A 20,455-nucleotide genomic window follows, 5' to 3' on the forward strand; every position below is an offset into this window, starting at 1 on the left:
CCATCCCATCCCTCAGGGTTGTCCCAGTGCACCAGCCCTGAGTGCCCTGTCTCATGCATCAAACCTGGACTGGTGATCTATTCCACATATGGTAATATACCTGTTTCAATGCTATTCTCTCAAATCATCCCACCCTCGCCTTTTCCCACAGAGTCCAAAAGTCTGTTCTTTATCTCTGTGTCTCTTTTGCTGTCTCACATATAGGGTCATCACTATCATCTTTCTAAATTCCATATATATGCATTAATATACTGTATTGGTGTTTTTCTTTCTGACTTACTTCACTCTGTGTAATAGGCTCTAGTTTCATCCACCTCATTAGGACTGATTCAAATGCATTCTTTTTAATTGCTGAGTCTGAGTGAACTCCGGGAGTTGGTGATGGACAGGGAGGCCTGGTGTGCTGCAATTCATTGGGTTGCAAAGAGTCAGACATGACTGAGCAACTGAACTGAACTGAATATTCCATTGTGTATATGTACCAGAGCTTTCTTATCCATTCATCTGCCAATGGACATCTAGGTTGCTCCCATGTCCTGGCTATTGTAAACAGTACTGAGATGAACACTGGGGTACATGTGTCTCTTTCAATTCTGGTTTCCTTGGTGTATATGCCCAGCAGTGGGATTGCCGGGTCATATGGCAGTTCTATTTCTAGTTTTTTAAGGGATCCCCTGATTTAGTTGAAAAGTTCAGCCCTAGAGATAAAGGTTGATGAATGGGACAGGGTTTGATTCACCTACTAATAAAGAAGACAAGCTGTTGTCCAGAAAACTGATCATGAGAGATGGTCAGAACCTTGATATTCATAAGGCAAGGGAAAGATGCTGAAACTGCACAGAGACTGACATTCATGAGGGCATATTTATGCAGTGAGAAAACATTCAAGTATTTATAAAGACCACCTCCCTTTCAATTAATTGATCAATCTTTATGCTGTAGTAAACCGCCCCCTGCCCCCACCATAAAAACAAAACAAAACAAAAACCTACAATGATAGCTTAAAACTTCCAGGGATACTTTCTGGTTTGCTGTTATTTGATAAGAAATGAGGAATATCTGCAGCTTTTCTCTTCTAGAACTTATCAGAGATGTGCTTTTTATTTGCAGTGCTGGGACATTTCCCCATCAATTCCTCCTCCTAGGTTTTCTGCCTTGAGCCTAGATTTACTTTAATAGCAGAAATGCTTTTACCTAGTAGAATCCAGTTCCTTGATTTCCTGTGTTGAGTCTTTATTTTAAAATGATTGTAATGCAACAGATTTTGTTCATTCTATCTTGCATATTTTTTAACCCCCTTTACAAAAAAGATCTTCACGACCCAGATAATCACGATGGTGTGATCACTCATCTAGAGTCAGACATCCTGGAATGTGAAGTCAAGTAGGCCTTGGAAAGCATCACTACGAACAAAGCTAGTGGAGGTGATGGAATTCCACTTGAGCTATTTCAAATCCTGAAAGGTGATGCTGTTCAAGTGCTGCATTCAATATGCCAGCAAATTTGGAAAACTCAGCAGTGGCCACAGGACTGGAAAAGGTCAGTTTTCATTCCAATCCCAAAGAAAGGCAATACCAAGAATGCTCAAACTACCGCACAATTGCACTCATCTCACACGCTAGTAAAGTAATGCTCAGAATTCTCCAAGCCAGGCTTCAGCAATACGTGAACCATGAACTTCCTGATGTCAAGCTGGTTTTAGAAAAGGCAGAAGAACCAGAGATCAAATTTCCAGCATCCACTGGATCATGGAAAAAGCAAGAGAGTTCCAGAAAAACATCTATTTCTGCTTTCTTGACTATGCCAAAGCCTTTGACTGTGTGGACCACAATAAACTGGAAAATTCTGAAAGAGATGGGAATACCAGACCACTTGACCTGCCTCTTGAGAAACCTGTATGCAGGTCAGGAAGCAACAGTTAGAACTGGACATGGAACAACAGACTGGTTCCAAATAGGAAAAGGAGTACGTCAAGGCTGAATATTGTCACCCTGCTTATTTAACTTATATGCAGAGTACATCATGAAAAACGCTGGGCTGGAGGAAGCACAAGCTGGCATCAAGATTGCTGGGAAATACCAATAACCTCAGATATGCAGATGACACCACCCTTATGGCAGAAAGTGAAGAGGAAATAAAAAGCCTCTTGATGAAAGCAAAAGGGGAGAGTGGAAAAGTTGGCTTAAATCTCAACATTCATAAAATGAAGATCATGGCATCTGGTCCCATCACTTCATGGCAGATAGATGGGTAAACAGTGTCAGACTTTATTTTGGGGGGCCCCAAAATCACTGCAGATGGTGATTGTAGTCATGAAATTTAAAGACGCTTACTCCTTGGAAGGAAAGTTATGACCAACCTAGAATGCATATTGAAAAGCAGAGATATTACTTTGCCAACAAAGGTCCATCTAGTCAAGGCTATGGTTTTTCCTGTGGTCATGTATGGCTGTGAGAGTTGGACTGTGAAGAAAGCTGAATGCCGAAGAATTGATGCTTTTGAACTGTGGTGTTGGAGAAGACTCTTGAGATTCCCTTGGACTGCAAGGAGATCCAACCAGTCCATCCTTAAGGAGATCAGCCCTGGCTGTTCATTGGAAGGACTGATGCTGAAGTTGAAACTCCAGTACTTTGGCCACCTCATGTGAAGAGTTGACTCATTGGAAAAGACCCTGATTCTAGGAGGGATTGGAGGCAGGAGGAGAAGGGGATGACTGAGGATGAGATATCTCTATCACTGACTTGATGGACATGAGTTTGAGTGAACTCCAGGAGTTGGTGATGGACAGGGAGGCCTGGCATGCTGTGATTCATGGGGTCGCAAAGAGTCGGACATGACTGAGCAACTGAACTGAACTGATTCAAGGACAGGGCTTCCCTGGTGGCTCAGACAGTAAAGAAACTACGTTTGGATTTGTTCCCTGGGTCTGGAAGATACCCTGGAGAAGGGAGTGACTACGGACTCCAGTATTGTTGGCTGGAAAGTTACATGGGCAGAGGAGCCTGAGGCTACAGTCCATAGGGTCACAAAGAGAGTTCAAGGACAAGCCTTGTGTCCAGTTTGGATTACAAAATGGCTTAGGTCAAAGATGGCTTCTCTTATGTCAAGAAATCCATGCCTGGTTCTTTTTATTCCAGGGACCTCTTACCATATCTGCTTATAATACTACTTATATATGAAGATATAATTAAACGTTCAATAACAGAAAAAGGGTAACCTGTTATAAACATAGAATAAAATCGATAAAAACTGACTTTTTTTCACTTAAATGGTAAAACACATTTTACATACATAGTAAAATACAGTGTGATGTTAAATGGAAAAAGCCGAATAGAGGAATGAATCTATGACCTGACCTATTATAAGTAGAACAGAAGTTATTAATTGAAAGTAGGTGGCTCTGGGGGATATTAAAGGTGATTTTAGTGTTATCTTTTGTAGCTTACACAGTTCCCACAATGATTATTTTGTATTTACTTCATTAGTTTTTATTTATGGTTTACTTTATTAGAGCATTTTAGAACATTTGTGTTCAGATTTTTGTGGACATAAGTTTTTAACTTGAGTAGATATCTAGAAGGGCAATTAATGGATTATTTTATTGTTAAAGAAATCTAACATTAACTTTATTTTTCATGAGTCATGCTTTTGTTATCTAAAGTCATTGTGAAACTCAACATCTCTTAAATTTACCTACTGCCTTATCTTCTAGAAGATTTATAGTTTCTGCATTTCACATTTAGGTTTATGATCCATTTTTGAGTTAATTTTTGTGAAAGATGTAAGATAGATACTTTCAAGGGCTTGAAGTATAATATAGTTGATTTGCAATGTTGTATTCATTTCAGGTATACAACCTGACAATATTTTTATAGACTATACTTCATTTAATGTTCTTGTTAAGTACTCTTTTCTGCATAACATCCTTGTATCTTTGTTTTATACCTAGTAGCTTGTATCTTTTAATTCTTTGGAGACAAATTTTTTTGTCATGTGGGCATCCAGTTGTTCTAACACTATTTGTTAGAAAGACTATTTCCTTTGAATTGCTTTTGCTCTTTTGTCAAATATCAGGTGACTATGTTTGCATATGTTGATTCTGGGCTATCTATTCTGATCTGTTGATCTGTTTGTTTTTCTGGCTAGCTGCACTGTCCTGATAACTGTAGATTTATAGTAAGTCTTGATGTCAGGCAGAACCTGTCCTCCAACTTTGTCCTCTGCTTCAACCTTGTATTTTCATTTCAGCTCTTAGCACATTAATCATTGTTCCTTATATTTCCCATCTGATAATTCCCGAATCTCTGCCATATCTAAGTCTGCTTCTGATGCTTGCTTTACGTCTTCAGCATATGTTTTCTTATTTATAGCATGCTGCTAAGTCGCTTCAGTCGTGTCCGACTCTGTGCGACCCCATAATGGCAGCCTGCCGGCTCTGCTGTCCCTCCAGGCAAGGGATTCTCCAGGCAAGAACACTGGAATGGGTTGCCATTTCCTTCTCCAATGCATGAAAGTGAAAAGTGAAAGTGAAGTCACTCAGTCGTGTCTGACTTTTCGCGACCCCATAGACTGAAGCCTACCAGGCTCCTCTGTCCATGGGATTTTCCAGGCAAGAGTACTGGAGTGGGTTGCCATTGCCTTCTCCATATTTATAGCATACCTTGTAATATTTTGTGGAAAGGTGGACATGATGAACTGGATAAAATAAACAGGTAAACTGGCCTTTAGTTTGAGGTTTTATGTTTACGTGGCTAGAAGTTAGAGTGTGTTTACTTTTTGTTGTAGCTGGAGGTCTCAGAGGCCAAGATCTTCTCTGGTGGTCTTGTTATCTCCACTGTTGTCTTTGGATTTTTCTAGAAACTTCTCAAATGGGGTCTGAGGTTTCTACTTCTTGGAACTGTAATTCTCTGCTATCATACAGGTGTCTTGTGGTGTCTCTGGACTGTCAACTTAGATGCTTGTCAGCCATCCACACCCCTCACACCCTCTTAGGAGACACAGGAATGCTAGAGGAGGCTAGAGTTGGTTAGGTTCTGGTGGAATCCACCAGCAGTTCCTGTTCCTGGTATACTGTGATCACCTGTGTTTGCCTCTGTCTCCAGTTTTGGGGGTGACCTCAATTGATGATTTTAAGTATACATGTAGTCAATAATCAGATGTTTTAGTAGGCTTTTATAAAAGTGTGCCCAGTTTGTATTAAAACACTGCCTTCTCAGGATTTTCCAAGTGCACCAGCTTGTTGAATGCATAGTATCAGAGTCTTTCACACAAATATGTGTATGGTTTATTTATTATTGATATGTTTACTACAGTTTCAAGTAGGAAAAGATGCTAGAAAGTTACACACATTTATTCAGTTCTTAGCTATTTCACAAGCATTAATTGAATCTCTGTTTTTCCATGTGAGACCCTGCATGTGTAGAAGTGAACACCACAGATAGGTTGTTGACCACCTTGGGACCTACATTGTGGTGGAGTCTGGATTTGATGGTTTGCCTCTTCTCCTCCATTATGAAGAGCTACTTCTCAGAAGGGCTGAGGCAAAATTGGCAGAAGCGGTTGTTTTCACTAAACTCTCTTCTGCTCACTTTTTTCCTCCTGACTATACCATAGGATCCACAGAATTAAAAGAAAACAAACTGATATAGAATATTAAATTATTTAAAAACTGATTAAATTCCTTTTCCCTTCCCATCCTTTGTCACAACTTTTGGCAAAACCCCCAGTCCTCATTTCAGTTCAGTTGCTCAGTCGTGTCCGACTCTGCGACCCCATGAATCGCAGCACGCCAGGCCTCCCTGTCCATCACCATCTCCCGGAGTTCACTCAGACTCACGTCCATCGAGTCCGTGATGCCATCCAGCCATCTCATCCTCTGTCGTCCCCTTCTCCTCCTGCCCCCAATCCCTCCCAGCATCAGAGTCTTTTCCAATGAGTCAACTCTTCGCATGAGGTGGCCAGAGTACTGGAGCTTCAGCTTTAGCATCATTCCTTCCAAAGAAATCCCAGGGTTGATCTCCTTCAGGATGGACTGGTTGGATCTCCTTGCAGTCCAAGGGACTCTCAAGAGTCTTCTCCAACATCACAGTTCAAAAGCATCAATTCTTCGGCACTCAGCCTTCTTGACAGTCCAACTCTCACATCCATACATGACCACAGGAAAAAATATAGCCTTGACTAGATGGACCTTAGTCGGCAAAGTAAGTCTCTACTTTTGAATAAGTGAACCCAATTATTCCCCTTCCCCAGGCTTGTAGTCAAGCTGACGAGTTTTGCTGAATAAAACCAAATAAGCTTACATCATAAATGACTTCCTTATGGATTAATTTAGTTAGGAATAGTGAGTCTGCAGTTTGCTTGGCAACTTACCTAAACTGCCCATTGCAACAGTTTTTTAAACCATCTTCTGTTTGATTGCTTTGAGATCCACAAATTTCTCTTTTGTGCTTCTCTAGCCACTATTTCGGAGAAGGTAATGGCACCCCACTCCGTTATTCTTGCCTGGAAAATCCCATGGATGGAGGAGCCTGGTAGGCTGCAGTCCATGGGGTCGCGAAGAGTCGGACATGACTGAATGACTTCACTTTCACTTTTCACTTTCATGCATTGGAGAAGGAAATGGCAACCCACTCCAGTGTTCTTGTCTTGAGAATCTCAGGGACGGGGGAGCCTGGTGGGCTGCTGTCTATGGGGTCGCACAGAGTCGGACATGACTGAAGTGACTTAGCAGCTTAGCAGCAGCAGTGTACCAGCACCTTCAGGGTATGACACATACACATCTGTGAGGGGAAGGTCATTTTAGTATTCTACCCAGGAGACTCTGGAGGTACAAAGAGGCCAAATCAGTTGCATATGACCAGTAGAGGGGATGCTCTTGGGTTCATTTGTTTCATGGCAGATGCAGTTAACGATCACATCTGCCCCTGTGAACATGTCCCACAGGAGAAAGAGCCACCTGAGAACCTGAAAACATGGGCCATGCTAGAGGGCCCATGATATTGAATCTAAACATAACCCTAAAGCCTTGCCTTTTTATCAGATCCCTTCTTTCCTGGAAAGGGTTAGAAACAACTCAGGGTGGGGATAGAAGCCGAGCTGGAAAGAGAGAGGCTGATTGAAACAATTGTGCAGTTGGATATATGTGGAAAAGGAGAGAAATTAAGAAGATCCTGTTTATTATTCTCTATGTTATATGCTAACAGTCTCCAACATCAGATGATTTCACCTAAGTATGTTAAGATCTTTCACACCTGTTCTTGCTGTTGCTTACACTCTAGTTGAAACCAGCAACATCCCTACCTGTCTTCTGCAGTAATCTGTTTCTCATCAGTATTTTCATTTATTTTTAGAGTTTGATGAAGGAGTCTGTTTATTCACCTGGGGTTTTACAATGAATCCATGTCTCCTGGAGGCTTACATTGTATGCAGGAAGTCTTACATGGAATTTGGTCATGGTTGTCAGGGAATGTTTAACAGGAGGATTCTTACATGCTGTTTCTCATAAATCCTCTGTTCCTTATCAGTTTCTGTTGTCAGAAACGAGTGGAACAGCAAGCTGCTCCCAGCACTGAGGTCACAGGATGAGACAGGCTTGAATCTCCTTCAGTAAACATTCTCCTTATGACAAAACTGCTTAGTCTCGATCTTCTTTCTTGAGATATGGATTGTTTCCTGACCTTGTGACCATTATTAATCCTTTTTTCCCTTGGTAATGGTTGCTATATGTTAGGTTTTCTGATCTTTATCATTGTCGAAAGAAATTTCTTGTTCAACAGCCTATATATACTCACAGAAAGTTCATTAAAGCACCTTTGCTCCATCAGAGCTTGGGTCGCCGTGTCTGTCTGTCTATCTCTCTCTCTCTCCCCCCATCCCTCCAACTCTCTCTTTCACTTTCTTATCATCGACTCCGGGCCAGCAGGTTCCGGTCCATTAAAGAACCCCAACAATGGTGAAATCTATAAACCAAGTATAGAACTTTCTGAAAGTATTGCATTTTAATCCAATGCACACAAGACCTAGAATTATTTCAGGCTCTAATTTATAAGGAATATTATATAATAACATTTTGAACCACGAAAGCACCTTTTGGACAGGATAAAGAATATATTTGGTCCTTGACTTGTAAGGAGAGTAAATGTTATTTCCTGGTTATGAACATTTTGCCTTTTCCTTAATTTTTTGCAATGATTTCTTAACGTGTCTTCTCCCCTTAACACTTGTTCTCCTCCAGTCCAGGTCTTGACAGTCACAGTGCTCAGAGAAAAAGTAACCTGGATCTTGTGACTTCCCTGAATGAAACCCTGTAGCATTTTCACTTTGATTGTAGAATATAGACAAAATTCTTTATGGCATATCAGTGCTGCATGAATTGGCTTCTGTCTTCTTCTCCAGCCCCAAGTTAAGCAACTCATTTCCAACAGCTTTGGAGCTGTTGGACTTACTGCTCCACTGTGAGGCTTTTGCATCTGCAGTTAGTCTGGTGAACTCTTACAAATCCTTCAATACATTTAGGAAATCTAACCCTAACTTTCCTTACCTCAAAATACCCTTCTTCCTCTCACTCCTCCCACATTAGATTAAGTCAATTTTGCTATGCCTATGTTCCTTTATTCTTTGAAAGTATATGCTTCATAGAGGAACTCCATACACTATACAATGCCTGTTACCTCTTAAATGTGATCCTCCCGAGGGCAGAGGCAGCATCTGTTACCACTGCATGTCTAATGCCAAGTCCACAAGAAAACACAGTGAAAGCTTAAGGAAAGGATACTGTTAGCAAACTCCAAGAGCACTGCTTGCAATTCTTACGCAGAACAAAAGATTCCAGTAACAGACCTTTTTTTTTAAAATAATAAAGGTAAAATTGCATATTATATAATTCACCATTTTTAAGTATACATTTCAATGGCATTTAATGCACCAATAATATTGGGCAAACATCACTCCTCTTAAGTTTCAGTTTTTTTTTTTTTTTTTGTCCTTCAAGAAGAATACACCATATCTATTAAGTACTTCCCATTCTCTCTTGGTCCCATCCCCTAGCAATCACTAACCTGGTATCTGTCTTTCTAAATTTGCCTATTCTGTATATTTCCTATAAGAAGAATCATGCAGTGTGTGTGTCATTGTATCTGGCTTAAATTTTTTTTTTTTAACTTAACATGGTGGTCATCCAAGTTGTATATATTAGTACTCCATTTCTTTTTATGGCTGAATAATCAATTCTGTACATATACCATGATTTGTTTAGCCATTAGATTTAAGGGCGGAAATATCTCCTTCATCAATCTGAAGTAGTTACACACCTTTAGAAAGATGATTTGGTTCTAGACAGCCCAAAGGGCTTCCCTGGTGGTTAAAATGATAAAGAATCTGCCTGCAATGTGGGAGACCTGGGTTCAGTCCCTGGGTTGGGAAGATCCCCTGGAGGAGGACATGGCAACCCACTCCAGTATTCTTTCCTGGAGAACTCCCATGGACAGAGGAGCCTGGCAGGCTACAGTCCATCAGGTTGCAAAGAGTCAGACACTACTGAGTGACTAAGCACAGACAGCCTAAAAAATTTTACCTGTTTATTGGAAGATAGTTGATGAATCATTGAATCTTATATTCCATTGGTGTTTCTTGCAGAAATACTGTGTTCAAAGATCCAATTTAAATTGATCTGATGAATGTTGCAATACCATAATATTCTAGAACAGGCATTGGCATACTATGGCCTAAAGGCCAAATCTGGCTCACATATGTCTTTCTACAGTTTCATTGAAACACAGCTACATCCATCATACTACAGCAGTAGGACTGAGTAGCTGTGACTGACTGCTTGGCCAGAAACACCTGCAATATCTCCTGTCTGATTCTTAACAAAAAAAGTTGGTAGACAATCTGCTCTTGAATCATGAAATCCATATATAATTACTTTTCTGACAGGATCTCATTGGCTTAGACATCACCAAAGGAAAAGCTCAACTTATTTGAGCTTTGAAGGTTTTCCTCACCAGACCCTGGAATAGGGACTAGATTTTGTTTCTCCTATTGATGAGAATTTTGTTAATTATAAAAGGAAAGTGAAAGTTGCTCAGTCATGTTCAACTCTTTGTGACCCCATGGACTACAGAGTGCATGGAATTCTCCAGGCCAGAATATGGGAGTGGGTAGCCTTTCCCTTCTCCAGAGGATCTTTCCAACCCAGGGATCGAACCCAGGTCTTCTGCATTGCAGGTGGATTCTTTACCAGCTGAGCCACAAGGGAAGCCCAAGAATACTAGAGTGGGTAGCCTATACCTTCTCCAGTGTGTCTTCCCAACCCAGGAATCAAACTGGGGTCTCTTGCATTGCAGGTGGATTAAGGAACAGAATTTTAATCTGATGAGACCATCCAAGATGTGGTAAGATAGCACAATCCCTTTTAGGATGTGTTGAAAGCATGGAAAACCATAATCAGGGAGAATTTGGTCAGAATAATTTCTCAACTGAAGTTTTGAAAGAAAAAAAATTCTGATCTATAGGTATATAAAGTTAATAACTATGGTTTTTAATTTAGAAAGGAACAAGATGGTTCTAACAATAAAAGCACTTAGGGATTTGGTCATAGATCACTATTTTTGAATGAAATCTTCAATTACTGGAGGCTTTCCTAGCTCACCTCTGGCACCTGTTAATTCCAGAAGGTAAAGATTCTAAAGCCAAAGGCCTACATTCTGCACCCCCCCCCCATTTTTGTTCAATTATTTTTTAACACGTTGTCTAAATGTCATCCATATAGACAAAAGAAGCAAATAGTTAAGAAGCAAATAGTTCCTTGGACTTGAGTAGAATTGTTTTATTATTGTCTTTTTAATATTTTGTTTTGTGATAGAAAAAAATGTCATTCCTGGAGGTGTCTGACATGGTATTTTTTGAAGAATTTTCTTTGAGAACAGAAATATTAAGGTCCTAGAACAATTGAATTTGTATTCTAGCTAAATTTTGTCTGTAAGATAAGTTTCCAGAATCTTTAACTCCATAAACTCAAACTTATAAAGCCAAAAAGAAAATCTCAATATTTCTATCAGGCTATATTAGAGATCTGGCCTTCAGCTAGGGCTCAACATTCAGTTGTATTATTTTTTCTGAATCTACTTCATACTAATAGGAGGCAGTGCTATATAGTCATAGCAGCTACATGATTGTTTGAATAATTCCTTTTCCTGTTTAATTTTTGTTCTTGAACAAATGAGTATCATTTTATAGGCAACTTTCAGTTCCAAGCAGATGATTATATATTTGTGTTTTCATGTTTCTCCCATTTCATTGTTACTCTCTTGTTTCCATTAGTAAAGATTATAAAAAGTGAAGGAAATTAAATGTCATGAGTTTCTATCTCTTTTTAAAAAATTCTTAAAAGAACATTGAAATAGATTACTGTGATTGTCTATGCTGCTTATATGTGAAGGTCATCAAGAGTGGCCAATAAGTTTCTTATGGGGATCTGAAGAGCTAATATAAGGATAAATTTGAATTATTTCTATTTTTCCTTACAATGGACTCAGAAGTACATTTCCTACATTTATTACCTTCTGATATTATTAGAGTTCTGATAGTCTAAACTTGAAAAGTAAAATTACAGTGATATTTTTGGAAACTAATTTCTTAACCATCCTTTAGTTAGATATGAGTTTAAAATGATACTGGTGTCACACTCAATTTATGTTTCCTTGGGCCCCAGTTGATTACTTTGGCTAGTTGTCTTCATCCTGTGATCTGTGACTTGAATCACTTCCTAATTATCTATAGGTTGTTCTTCCTTTATAAGCCATCTCCAACTTCTATGGTTATTCTGGGTTTCTTAGCCAATATCATACTTCATTCATAGTGGGCAGGTAGAATTTTCTGATTAATTTCTATACTACCACTTGGTAGATAATTTTATTATCATCAGTATTAGAAGTATTAGAAGATACTTGTAGAAGATAATTAGAAGATAATTCATAGAAATATCTGTTTTCAAAGTACTGATTGAAACAGTCCTGTATTAATTGTAAGGAACAGAAACTGACATGACAAACCTTAAGATTTTTTATGAGAAAGATAAAGCTTATCAGGGACCTCTCAAACAAATAGAAATTTGGAGAACTGGTAGATTCATAATGGATAGAGACAAGGACAGGTCTGGTAGCAGCAACTGTACCTCAGACAAGGAGGGAACTAAAACAAAGCTCAGGAAGAGAAGGCAAACCAAAGGGAAGGCAGGTGTCTATTTCCCATAGCCCTGTTTGTTGTTGTTTAGTTGCTGAGTCATGTCCAACTCTTTTGCGAGCCCATGGACTGTAACCCTCCAGGCTCCTCTATCCATGAGCTTTCCCAGGCAAGAATACTGGAGTGGATTGCCGTTTCCTTCTCTAGGGGATCTTTCTGACTGACGAAATGAACGCTTGTCTCCTTCATTGGCAGGTAGATTCTTTACCACTGAGCCACCACAAACCACAATGACTTCAACTTACTCCTCTGTTCCTAAACCTGCGTGACCTCTTTCCCTCTCTATGGCCCTTGTCTCTTCAGTTAAATGTTCTCGGTCTTCAAAGGTGCCTCCGCTCCACTCATTCCGTAAATGTGCAGCCATGATTCATCTCCACTTTCTCTCGATGAATCCTTTGCTTCCACTTTCCAAATTTCTTAACACTACCTTGAAAAATTTCCAACTCTCCTTTTTCTCTGGCTTTGGGCATACAGCCAGTATTACAAGCCTGTCCCTCCTTCCTTTACTCCATCAACAAAAGCATTTTTGGACCATTCGCTTGTGAATTATTTTTTGTCTGACATCCAGGTTGTCACCATCAATCAATTTACTAAATATTTCTTAAGTTGAAAATGAAATATCAAGGTCTAGCTCCACAACTCGATTCTGCAATTTCCTGATATAAGCTGACCTCCAACAGATTTCTTATGGGAGCTTCCAGTTTGGTAATTTTATTTAACTTCTCATAATATATCCTAAGTTAAACCAAGGCCCACATCTTGCTACACTTGCAGGTGGACTCCAGTTTCTCCCAGAAATTCCTCAAATCTTTAAGAATCCCTGGGTACATTACTTTACTGACTTTTATTTTTGTAAATTAATGTAGTTATTTTAATTTGAGGCTAATTACTTTATAATATTATAGTGGTTTTTCCCATACATTCAGAGAAGGCAGTGGCACCTGACTCCAATACTCTTTTGCCTGGAAAATCCTATGGACGGAAGAGCCTGGCAGGCTTCAGTCCATCGGGTCGCTAAGACTCAGACACGACTGAACGACTTCACTTTCACTTTTCACTTTTGTGCATTGAAGAAGGAAATGGCAACCCACTCCAGTGTTCTTGCTGGAGAATCCCAGGGACAGAGGAGCCTGGTGGGCTGTTGTCTATGGGGTCGCACAGAGTCAGACACAACTGAAGCGACATAGCAGCAGCAGCAGCCCATACATTCACATGAATCAGCCATGGGTGTACATGTGTTCCCCATCCTGAACCCCCCCCCCCCCCCCACCTCCTTCCCCATCCCATCCCTCAGGGTCGTCCCAGTGTACCAGTCCTGAGTGCCCTGTCTCATGCATTGAACCTGGACTGGTGATCTATTTCACATATGGTAATATATATGTTTCAATGCTATTCTGTCAAATCACCCCACCCTCGCCTTCTCCCACAGAGTCCAAAGTCTGTTCTTTACATCTGTGTCTCTTTTGCTGTCTCGTATGTAGAGTCATATTTATCATATTTCTAAAGTCCATATATATGCATTCATATGTTTTTCTTTCTGACATACTTCCCTCTGTATAATAGGCTCCAGTTTCATCCACCTTATTAGAACCGATTCAAATGTATTCTTTTTAATAGCCGAGTAATATTTCATCGTGTGTATGTATGTACCACAGCTTTCTTATCCATTCTTCTGCCAATGGACATCTAGGTTGCTCCCATGTCCTGGCTATTGTAAACGGTACTGTGATGAACACTGGGGTATGCGTGTCTCTTTCAGTTCTGGTTTCCTCAGTGTGTATGCCCAGCAGTGGGATTGCTAGGTCATATGGCAGTTCTATTTCCAGTTTTTTAAGGAGTCTCCACACTGTTCTCCATAGTGGCTGTACTAGTTTGCATTCCCACCAACAGTGTAAGAGGGTTCCCTTTTCTCCGCACCCTCTCCAGCATTTATTGTTTGTAGACTTTTTGATAGCAGCCATTCTGACCAGCGTAAGATGGTACCTCATTGTGGTTTTGATTTGCATTTCTCTAATAATGAGTGATGTTGAACATCTTTTCATGTGTTTGTTATCCATCTGTATGTCTTCTTTGGAGAAATGTCTGTTTAGTTCTTTGGGTCACTTATTTTTCTGGAATTGAGCTGCATGAGCTGCTTGTATATTTTTGAGATTAATTCTTTGTCAGTTGCTTCATTTGCTATTATTTTCTCCCATTTGGAAGGCTCCCTTTTCACCTTGCTTATAGTTTCCTTCATTGTGCAAAAGCTTTTAAGTTTAAAAGATATTAGGTCCCATTTGTTTATTTTTGCTTTTATTTCCATTAATCTGGGAGGTGGGTCATAGAGGATACTGCTGTGATTTATGTCAGAGAGTGTTTTGCCTATGTTTTCCTCTAGGAGTTTTATAGTTTCTGGTCTTACACTTAGATATTTAGTCCATTTTGAGTTTATTTTTGTGTATAGTGTTAGAAAGAAATCAAAGATGACACAAATATATGGAGAAATATACCATGTTCATGGATCAGAAGAATCAATATAGTGAAAAATGAGTATACTACCCAAAGCGATCTATAGATTCAGTGCAATCCCTATCAAGCTACCCATGGTATTTTTTGGAGAACCAGAACAAATAATCTCACAATTTGTATGGAAATACAAAAAACCTTGCATAGCCAAAGCATCTTGAGAAAGAAGAATGGAAGTGGAGGAATCAAACTGCTTGACTTCAGAGTATACTACAAAGCTACAGTCATCAAGACAGTGTGGTATTGGCACAAAGACAGAAATATAGATCTGGAACAAATATGGAACAAAATAGAAAGCCCAGAGATAAATCCAAGCACAATGGCACCCCACTCCAGTTCTCTTGCTTGGAAAATCCCATGGACAGAGGAGCCTGGTAGGCTGCAGTCCATGGGGTCGCTAAGAGTCGGGCACAACTGAGCAATTTCATTTTCCCTTTTCACTTTCATGCATTGGAGAAGGAAATGGCAACCCACTCCAGTGTTCTTGCCTGGAGAATCCCAGGGATGGGGGAGCCCTGTGGGCTGCCGTCTGTGGGGTCACACAGAGTCAGACACGACTGAAGCGACTTAGCAGCAGCAGCAGCAGCAGCAGCAGCAGCATGAACACCTTATCTTTGACAAAGGAGGCAAGAATATACAATGGAGAAAGGACAATCTCTTTAACAAGTGGTCCTGGGAAAACCGGTCAACCACTTGTAAAAGAATGAAACTTTTTTTTTTTTTAACCATTGATTCAGATATCTGTTGGGCAGGGATGAAGGCAAGGATTAAGAGATGCTCTCTAAAATTAAAGAGGAAGAAGCAATTTTCTCTGAGCTATTTATGGCTCTACTGAAGTGAAAAAAATTGTGCAGACTTTCAGAATGAATTCTTCCTTTTAAGTACCCCAATAATAACTAGCACCAGTGCTGTAGGATGAATGTTATTTAGTACACATTGAGACAAATTAAACTGGAAGGTCCATATGGTAGAAAAATGTGAAATGTGATACTAATTTATTTATGGCCATACCACATATCTTGTGGAATCTCAGTTCCCCGATCAGGGAATGAATCATGGTCCTTGGCAGTGAAAGCATCAAGTCCTAACCATTGGACCATTGAAGGAGTTTCCCCAAACTCCTTTCATTTTTTTGCTGTGCTGGTGCAGCATGTGAAATCTTAGTTCCCTGACCAAGGATGGAACCTATGCCCCTGCCGTGGAAGTGCAGAGTCCTAACCACTAGACTGTCAGGGAATTCCCCTTAATGTGATATTTAGATGGTGGGTTGAGCTGAAATCAAAATAGAATTAGGACCAGAAAACCAGGGGAACCCCCAGTTCTGGTTGTGTGATCACAGATCAGTCACAGATCTCTTCTGGCTAGGTTACTTTTCTAAAACAACTTCCACTTTATTTCTTCATGGTGATTTACTGTATTCCTAATTTAACTTAAGAGCTCTGTGCTCAAGTTGTGAGATCTACTGTTTACAACTTGACATATTATTTGTCTGATTGGATATTATTTTTCCTCCTAAGATGCCTGCTTTATAATGTGTACAAAATAAAATGTATGTTATTTAGTTTTATTTTCTAATTTTGTGTCTGGTCCATTGCTGCCATGGGAATCAAGACTTCCTTTTTTATAATCTAAGCTGGGCAAGAAACCTGGATTCTGGAGGAATCCTATATGCTCTTCATGAGATCCTTATCTTTGAGGCAAATATGCTATGTCAGTAATTGTGTGAGATCTGGGTAAGTTTGCAAAATTTCCCAGATGGTGATTTTATCTGATTCTATTATATCATTTTTTTTTCTATCACTGTGTGTAGTGGCTGTTGTACTGGAATTTGTGTGTCAAAAGCCCACACCTTAAATCCAAGTGCATTTAGACTTCTTCCCTACTTCCACAAATACCTATGGAACACCTAATTTGTGTTAGGCTACATGCTAACATATGGTGGTGAGCATTATACGAAGAGTTCATGCTTTCAAGAACTAATTATCTAATGAGAAAGATACACATTAACCAAAGGCATGCAAATCAACGAACAGTTGTTCAGTCATGAAGCTGTGTCTAACTCTTTGCAACTCCACAGACTGCAGCACTCCAGGCTTCCCTGTCCTTTACCATCTCCCAGAGTTTGATCATACTCACATCCATTGAGTCAGTGATGCCATCCAACTATCTCATCCTGTCACCCCATTCTCCTCCTGCCCTCAATCTTTCCCAACATTAAGATTTTTTCTAATGAGTCAGTTCTTCACTGTGTCCAACATATTGGAACTTGAGCATCAGTCCTTCCAGTGAATATTCAGGGTTGATTTCCTTTAGGATTGACTGGTTTGATCTCCTTGCTGTCCAAGGGACTCTCAAGAGTCTTCTCCAGCACCAGAGTTCAAAAGCATCGATTCTCCAGTGTTCAGCCTTCTGTATGGTCTAACTCTCACATCCATACATGACTCCTGGAAAAACCATAGCTTTGACTATACGAACTTTTGTCAGCAAAGTGATGTCTCTGCTTTGTAGTATACTGTCTACGTTTGTCATAGGTTTTCTTCCAAGGAGTAAGTGTCTTTTAATTTTGTGGCTTCACAGTCAGACTATAATTGAAGAAAAACTGCCAAATGCTTAGAAGGTAAATTGCAGATAGACTTTCCTTCATCATCTACACAGTGGTCACCTTTTGATACCAAGATAGGCCAGGTTCCTGTGGTTTTGAGTATCCACACAGACTATTTGGTCTATTATCCTGCAGAACCTAGCTTAAATTCATTGCCATCGAGAACGTATATACATCTAGAACATGTAAATCCCTCAAGTATATTTCACATTATCCTTATCCTTCTCCTTAGCGTCTATCTAAATAGAATTAATCATTTACTAATATCAGTGCTTATAACTATGTCTCATTCTCCCATTGGCCGGTACTGTGACCATCTGGTCCATACATAGCCCTAGTGCCTTGAAAGAAAACATGATAGTTAATAGATAAATGCTTTTGTTAAAGCATATTGACTATGGTGACTGTTGCTCTTTTCCTAAGAGATAAAATGAAGCATTTCATGTATCATTGTGGTGGTTGTTCAGTATCCATTCTATCCTTCTCCTTTCATACAATAGTCAGGGGTGTGTAAGGTGATCCCTTGAGTGTGGACCCCAACTTCAAGGAGGGGATACCATCTAATCTATGCCACTGGGTAGTTTGATCACTCATGGAAGTGATAGGTTCGGAACAGGAAAGCTTCAGCTTGTTTTTTTTTTTTTTAATTGAAGTATAGTTGATCCACAATGTGTTGTTAGTTTCAGGTGTACAGCACAGTGATTCAGTTTTACAGACACACATATAAATTTTTTTTCCAATTCTTTTCCCTTATAGGTTATTATAAAATATTGAGTATAGTTCTCTGTGCTATACAGCAGGTTCTTGTTGCTTTTCTATTTTATATATAGCAGTGTATATATGTTAATGCCATCCTCCTAATTTATCCTTCCCCTTCCCTTTTTCCTTTGGTAACCATAAGTTTGTTTTCTTTGTTTGTGGGTCTACTTCTGTTTTGTAAATAAGTTAACTTGTATCTTTTTTTCCCTTCAGATTTCATATACAAGAGATATTCTGTATTTGTCTTTGGCTTACTTTACTTAGTATGATACTCTCTAGGTACATCCATGTTGCTACAAATGCCATTATTTTTTATGGTTGAGTAATATTCCATTGTATTTATATATACCACATCTTTTCCATTCATCTGTTGATGGATAGTTAAGTTGCTTCTCTGTCTTGGCTATTGTAAATAGAAGCTTATTAGGTCGTGACACTCTTTTGGCTAGGCATAGGGGTAAGTTTATGATCTAAGCTGAAACTAGAAGCTTCAAATACAGATATGTTAGACACTTCGAGACAGAATCTTCTTCCTTCTCTCTATTCTAGAGTACAGGTGTAGGGCCAAGGAGAATACAGGCAGAATTAAGTAACTTGCCTTCATTCTTCAGTTACATAGCCAGAACATGGCAGAACCAAGATTTGTAGCCAGGTCTTTATAAATGGACATTCAAGCTATTTATAATTTTCTCACAAGCATTTTTAAGAAGAGGCCTTTGAGCACAAAACTTTTTATGTATGAGATTATTTACTTAGGATTTTTCTTACAGGTGAATTTAGTGGCTCACAGAATAAGAAAACATTTTAAAATGTCTGTTGGCAGTGAGTATCAAATTGTTTTTCAAAAGGGCTATATAAATTTGTTCCACTCAGCAATCTATAAGGTTACTTGTTCCATTAATTTTGGCTGTGTGTTGGCTCCTGGGCTTGCTTGAAGTCCCCCTAGTCTATAGAGCTTCTTATTCTGTCTCTTTAATATGCCTGTAAATGCAATGACTATGAAAAACAGTGAAGAGGCTTCTATTTTTCTTCTATGGTGCAAATTTAGAATTATTTATGAGGTACTAAATACACTTGACATGAAAGTAAGGTTTTTTTTAACATAATTAAGTGGCTATATAGTCACCTGTAAATCATATTTGGAAAGGTATCATCAAAGAGACTTTGTTTACCCATCAGAACATAATTATCCCACTGATTTATCAAATTGGTATATTCTACCCTATGTGATTGGTAATTCCAATTAGAGTCCAAAATAGCAGAGGGGTAAGACATTATTAAAAAGTTAAATTAATTTATCCTGTTAAATAGGGAAGAAGAGAATAGAGAAAACTTCCCCAGAAGGGATAATATTTAATTGTATTTGACTGTAGATTCTCAGCCATTAACCTTGAAACTCTGGGGAGCCAGTTGAGGAGGTGGAACCCCCAGGGTTCAGGCCCAAGTATGACTATGTGGAAGGTCAGGAGTTGGGTCAGAGGACAGCAACCTTCTGAGCAGAATATCCCAAACCCATGTGACACTATGTTACCTTGAAAAAAACTACCTGAAGGATCTGATCTTTAGATTTTAAATCTAAATTTCATTTTGCTCACTTTATTAAATTATCCTCTATTCTTTCTTCCTCTTGGTAATGCAAGCTATTTATTTTCATCTAGTAGGCTTCAATTAGTAGACTTTGAAGATCTTGATGATCCTATTCCAGTCTTTCATTAGTTAATGTCCCTAATCTGTTGCTACTAATTACTCAATGTCTTTACTTGAGCATTTACAATTTTTTCTTTTATATTTATTTGTATTTATTGTGTATGAATCAGTTTCAGACATGGGTGTTAGTTTAGACAATGTATCCCACACCAGAAATGTATCCTATGGATATAATTTATTTATTTGGCTGCACCAAGCGGCATGAAGGATCTTAGTTCCCTGACCAGGGATCGAACCAGTGCCCCCTGTAGTGGAAGCATGAAGTCTTAATCACTGGACCACCAGGGAAGTCCCTGGATGTATTTTAAAGTACAATCTATTTGTATGGAGTGGTTTGTGGCAGAATTATTCATAATACAGAATTTTCAAAAAGATTAAACAAGGGATAAGGGGAAATGGTTATAGAAACTATTAAACCAACTGATGGAATATCTGAAGAAATTCTAGGTACTTGGCAACATGAAATTCTATGTAAGCCATCATGATAACTATAAAACTGTGTGAATATGGATGAGAATATTCAAAGGAAGACAAAAAATGTACAAGTATTAGTTTGGTTGTTCTAAAGTCATCATTGTGTATTCTTAATTGTTCTAAGGTTGAAATAGTTTATAGAAAGGTATGATCTGTTGAGATATGGCC

This window comes from Capricornis sumatraensis, chromosome 15 (assembly GCF_032405125.1).
Source record: "Capricornis sumatraensis isolate serow.1 chromosome 15, serow.2, whole genome shotgun sequence".
NCBI classification, from domain to species: Eukaryota; Metazoa; Chordata; class Mammalia; order Artiodactyla; family Bovidae; genus Capricornis; species Capricornis sumatraensis.